The following is a 6,088-nucleotide window of genomic DNA, read 5'->3' as shown; positions in this document are numbered from 1 at the left end:
CCTGCTGCTGTCAGTCATAGTTATGCAGACAGCTAGAAATCCCTTAGCTGGAAGCTCTCTGACTACACAAATTGGAAAATAGTTAGGTGACAAAAAAGTTCTTCCCATGCTGTGGTTTGTCAGGCAATATGGCTGTCAGACAGAGTATGTGAAGACAAGAGCAAAACCTGATACTATAAGGTCGCAACAGCTATCAACAAGTATGAGATTCATATCCTCAGCTGGCAGAAAAGGGAGTTAATCCCTTGCCATGAGCTGGGTGCACAGAAATCAGTGGCAAAACTTCAATTTTGGGCTTGAATTCTTGCGTGCAGAGTGCTAAGGCAGAAGTTGTTTTGATGCAGCCACCCTTCTAATTCTGGGCAGAACCCAGAACCTCAGTAAAGACAGTTCACGTGTAGTTACCTTTTGTATCTTCCTCAGTTACCTGGCAAGACATTTTTGCTTCTTTCAAATGGACTTCCACTTACTTTTTTTTCTTTGTTACTTGCCACAGTATGATGAGAAGTTGTTTCTCTTGATTTTTTTGTATGCAATGTCATTTCTAGACTAGACATTGTGTCTATTAGAAACAGAGAACAAGAGGACTCATATTTTGTATTATATGCAGCTTGAAATTTGCTACTGTAGCTGAAAAAAGAGCTGATACTGTATTTTGTACTACTCAGCATTGCATGGTGTAACTCCTCCTCATAAGCTTGATTTATAACAAAACTGTGTTGTATTATTTGAGGACTTAAATATAGCTTAAACTTTGTATTGTTTTTGTATTTAGGATCAATTTCATCCAATTAGCCTTGAGTAATTCTGCCTGTTTCCTGCACTTGTTATAATTGCAACATTTAATTAACTAAAGGTGTGTGTCAAGCTTTCATAAGAAAGCTTTGCTAAACTTGAACACTGAAGATTATCTGATTTATTACCTTAAGTACACAACTTTTCAAGCACCAGTGTCTTAAATGGAAAACCAATTACCTTTAGAATTTGTACTTCCAGGAATATGTCTTTGTTGCCAGTTCCAAGTGAAAACTTTTTGATAGAGCACCTACAGTATGTCAGAGATCTGCCTCTAGAGCTGTGCATTTTTATTGTGCGTCAGGTCCCAGTTCTTCCTGGAAAGGGTAGAAATTATCAGCAGGGTCTGACTGTTTAACTGTAATTCATGTGGCCTTTTGTATCCATGATCACAAGTAAATATGTAAAGCAAGCAGATCCAACTTTACAGTAACGCAGACAGACACAAACAGATGTGCCTTCCCCTAGTGATTAAGGGAAGTGTCAAGTTTGGAGTCAAGTACTGTTTATTGCTAACAGACTTCGGACTGGATAAACTAAAAGCCACCAAACTGCACCCATATATCTCACTGCAAAAACACAGATCCTCAAAACTCCCAACCAGCTGCTGCCTATCCATCTACTTACATACCATCCTGCGGTACATGTTTTTCAACCTCTAAAATTCCCTAGGTAACTAAATAAACTTTAGAGTAATCCCCCCACCCCTCCCCCCAAAAAAAAAATTAAAAAAAATCTAAGATCCAAAGGAGTAAATATCTATGCCATGTGTAAACCCTATCTTTATGTACACACTAGGCATCCTTCTCACACAAATAGCCATAACAGGAAAGATGCCTTTATCACCGCTTCTTCATTCTGTGTGGACATCAAGGCTTATGCAGCCGTGCAGAAATGTAGTGGAGGATATTATGCTGCCAGTTTTTAAGAACTGCTCTAGCAACTATTTCCTTTGAAGGCAAAGGCACAAGGCTGGATGCAATTATGCCTGAATGGTTGAAAGAGACATTTTATTTGTCACTTTGAGGTTTTAATTCAACCAAGGAGGGGCTATGTTTCTTTGGTCCCAGCAGAAGATAACAGAACAGAAATAGCTTCGATACATCTCATCCATTTGTAAATAACGAATGAGGTTGATACCTAAGAAGGATCAAGCATTTTTGTGTTAATTGTATACTGTGATGCTTTTGAGTGTGCTCTTTAGTTCTGCTACTGAGGTACAAAAGCAATGTTTGAGGAAATACACAGGAGTTGTGTAAATCATGACTTCATACAATTCTAAGACCTTGCCTTTTTTTTTTTTAAAAAAAAAAGAAAGCTTTTTATAATCCTGCTTCTTGTGACGTGTTGTAAGAAGATACTAAAGTTTTCAGACTAAGAAAACAACTCGTTGTGATATGTGGCATGCTATGAGGAGTCTAATAATAACAAATAAAATAATATTGCTTGTATTACTTCATTTTCCTGTGCCTGCTTCTGTAAAATGGCATAATACTATTCATAGTACAAAGTACATAAGACTTAGTTCTCAACTAGTGTTTATCAACAAAAAAACCCAAGTTATACTGTATGATAAGAGACATTGATATATGAAGAATTAATAACTTGATGCATTATTCCTAAGGACAGACAATGACGCAGCACATCCAACTGAGGAAGAGGACAGGCTGAATATCAAAAATTCAACATAGGACATCGGAATATTCTGATGCCAGGACTCAGCTCATCTTCACAGACTTTCCAGATTGCACAGGAAACTGGGTCCTACACAGCATACTGTCCTGAACCCTGTCCAGAACCCCAACCAGAAAGTCACTGAGACTGTTGAGATGAAAACCGATGTGGGACATTTATCAAAATTTTATTGAACCTCAGAAATGCTTTGACTGGGTTAAAAGAATTGGTAAATTTCTATAGCCTGGGTTACCTCCCTCAACAGAAAGTAAACCAAGGTACTAGAGATGACCATAGGTTGTGCCATAACCAGGTTATATTTACTACATTTACACACAAGGAGAGAGTGCAACAGCAGTATCTGCTACCTGCCTGGCATGTTGTTGTATGACATGTGTGATGTAATCATCAGCAGCAGTTGGTAATGATGTTGTGACAGTAGTCAGTCAGGGTCTGCACCATAGGTTTGCTATTTGCAAATGCAGTGTACACACACATATGAAGCATGACAGTAACAGACCTTATTTTAAATTAAGACATCACATCCTAAGGACCCCTTAAGGGATTCTTTTACTTGGCCCTGTGTGTGTCTTCCCACAAGATTCCCTGACATTTCTGTTACAGGCCCGATTAATGAATTTCTAATTCATTAAATACTGGCCCGATTTTCACACCAGTATCGATTTCAATGGAAATTGTTGCTTAGTGCCGTGGGTAATCTGTGTACATTTTGTGAGCACCAACATCCACATAAGTTTTATGACCTTCCCTCACTTTCTCAGTTGGCTTTACAAAGTCACTTTGAACTCAGGAACTCATGAGTAGAATAAGCCTGAGATTCATACTTTTATACAATGTTTTTTCCTGCCAGACAACGCTCATTAGTCCTCAGTCAGAACTGTTTTGTTGTTCTTCCAATAAATGCTTACTATTTGTCTGAAACAGAAGGAAATTCCTACCTGTACTCAGAGCAACAGGCAATATATATGCAAACACAACCCTGATCTGGGACATGCTCAATTCTTTGCACTGCAAAATGAATATATCACATTCCAGATTTGCAAAAGTTAAGTGAAGAAAATATGAGGTATTATGCTTCAAAATGTTTTCACTGATCAGTTTTCCACAAACCACAACTGGTTAGAACAACAATATGCAAAGCATTCCAGGATTTTTATATTTTATATATAGCTGTAACACATAAGCCCATATAATTTCTCAGGATCTGGGCCATGGAACGAGTGTATAATATACATTTTAAAAATCATTCACTAAGAAAACCCAGTTTTTATTTTGGCAATTTCCAAGCAACAACTTACAAGGATGGAAAAAGTCTCTTGTTCTGCAAACAGGTTGAATGCAGTAAAAAAATTGTTTATGTGAAACTAATTATGTCACAAATAGAAGTTTTAGACTTCCTACTGTGCAGTACTTCCTAGGTTAACACATTAACTTCACTGGAACAAACATAAAGAAACAGTCCAATAATGGTAAACACCGTATAGCACACATGAATGCACTATTGTGGCTGGACTGTAAGTAAATGGTATGATTTGGTGCAGCACAGATTAGCTAATAACTTCTCCTAAATATAATAAGAAGGAATGTGCCCTTATTTCAACCAGCTTAACTCAATATAACTTTTTACAAATAGAATTCACATAAAAGAGGTCAAAGCAGTCACCTGTGTGTACAGAGAGAGTATTTGAGCATAAGGAACAGATTTAAGTTATTAACCTTAAGCCTCGTGTATCTAGGAGATCATGTAGAGTCTTTTTTTTTTTTAAGACCTGGAAACAAATTAATTGCTGCTGTTGCTATGATTCAGCCATCAGCTAGACTGGTTGCATTCATTTTTTTCTCCACAGTCTGTTATTATAGTCAGGGAATGAAAATAACCAATGTGATGCTTATTTTCAGTGTGCTTATCAGTGGCAATCCATTTTATACCAAGAGCAAATGTTTAAAATTTCCTTGTATAACTACATACAAATTAATAAGAGGTATGGGGTCAACAAGTAGTACCATCAAATCTTTTTTTAAAATAGTATTTGTAATATCTATTCAGGAAATAACTGTCAAGTGTTTTAGCAGATGTTTACAAATCACTGTCCCATTAGGAAAGAATATCCATGTTGCAATCCTTGTTAACATCCCTCAATTGTTAATAACAACAAACAGCAACTCCTACAGTGAGTTTCAGGCCTTCCAATGCCATCATGCTACACAGAAATTAAGTGTAGGCAGCTACAGAGAACTCATTTTCCAGCTGCAGAAGCACGCTGACTTGGACACCATACGCACACGCATCCAGGGCTGCAGACGCACTACCACGGAGCACCTGCTTTTTGCCACATGAGACAGTAATGATGTGCAGATAATTAACTCCTGGGAGCTAGAACACACTAACAAATTAAATAGGTTTACACCTTACCTTTCTCTTTGCAGAGCCCTGAAGACACAGGTAGATAATTTTGGTTATCTACCTGTGCTACAAATACAGTGCTCTGCTGCTGCAGACGCTGTGCAGGGAAGTGAAGAAGGGTCTCGCGTGCATTGCCCACACAGCCACCAGCCGCTCAGCAGTGACATGAGAGTGCAGGGGAAGGGTATTGCCTGCCCCGAGCTGCTGATGCACATTGAATGGAGCAGGCCTTTTGGGAGGCACAGGCTGGGCAGTGCCTGCTCTGCAGACAGCAGCAGGGACTGGGAAGGTGAATGGCTCATTAGTGGCGATGAGACCAAAGTGATTCTGGACATGGCCACAGCAGGATTTCAGGTGGACCAGGGAAGTGGCACGGTGCAGAAGGCTAAGTAAAGAAGAGCTTTGAGGAGCTCATTTTGGAATATAGGTGCCTAACCTCCATTAAATCTAATAGTAAATTCAGCTCCAACGTGACACGCTCAAGTCATGCAGGGAGTTTGTAACTGAGCAGGTGTTGAACCCAGTCCTCCACCAGCACACTAATCAATAATCCTCTTCCACCTTAACCGTACCTGAATCTCTGAAAACTCCAGCCCTAGCATCCTCAGTCCAGAATAGACTCAGGGAGTAAAAGCACTGAAAAGGAGATGGGGCAGTACAAGGTGACCTGAATAAGCATATGAAGTCACACAATTAGAACAACTCCCCTTCTTGGAGAGTCACTTGATTTTATAATTAACTTGGTTTGAATTAGTTCACTTCTTGCAGGCTCTGTAGTACTAATGAACCATCCAGCCCCTGAGGAACACGTACTTGTGCAGAACTTGCTGGATATACTGTCATACAATTTTAATTCTTATTTGATTAACTGTTAGACCTCCTCAACTGCACCTAAAGAAAGTGCACCTGCTTTTGTATGCCCTGCCTATGCCTGTATGGTACCCAAGAGGTACAGTCAGCTGAAGACAGAGGCCTGATTTTAAAAAATTAATTAACATCAGGTAACAGCTATTCCTGCTTTCAGTTAGAGACAGCGTAAGTCAGTGTGCAATTATAACATATGTTGGATCCAGGCATCATGCTGGTCTCTTCACAGCTTTCTCCCTATCCTTTTGTTCATCATCCCATATACTGTGACAGTATATCCCAGCAGAGCTGGGAACTAGATAGCTGAACTGACATGCATTTAAAAAT

Source organism: Antrostomus carolinensis, unplaced genomic scaffold (genome assembly GCF_000700745.2).
Source record: "Antrostomus carolinensis isolate BGI_N321 unplaced genomic scaffold, ASM70074v2 scaffold15415, whole genome shotgun sequence".
In the NCBI taxonomy this organism is placed as follows: domain Eukaryota; kingdom Metazoa; phylum Chordata; class Aves; order Caprimulgiformes; family Caprimulgidae; genus Antrostomus; species Antrostomus carolinensis.
This window is presented reverse-complemented; position numbering follows the sequence as displayed.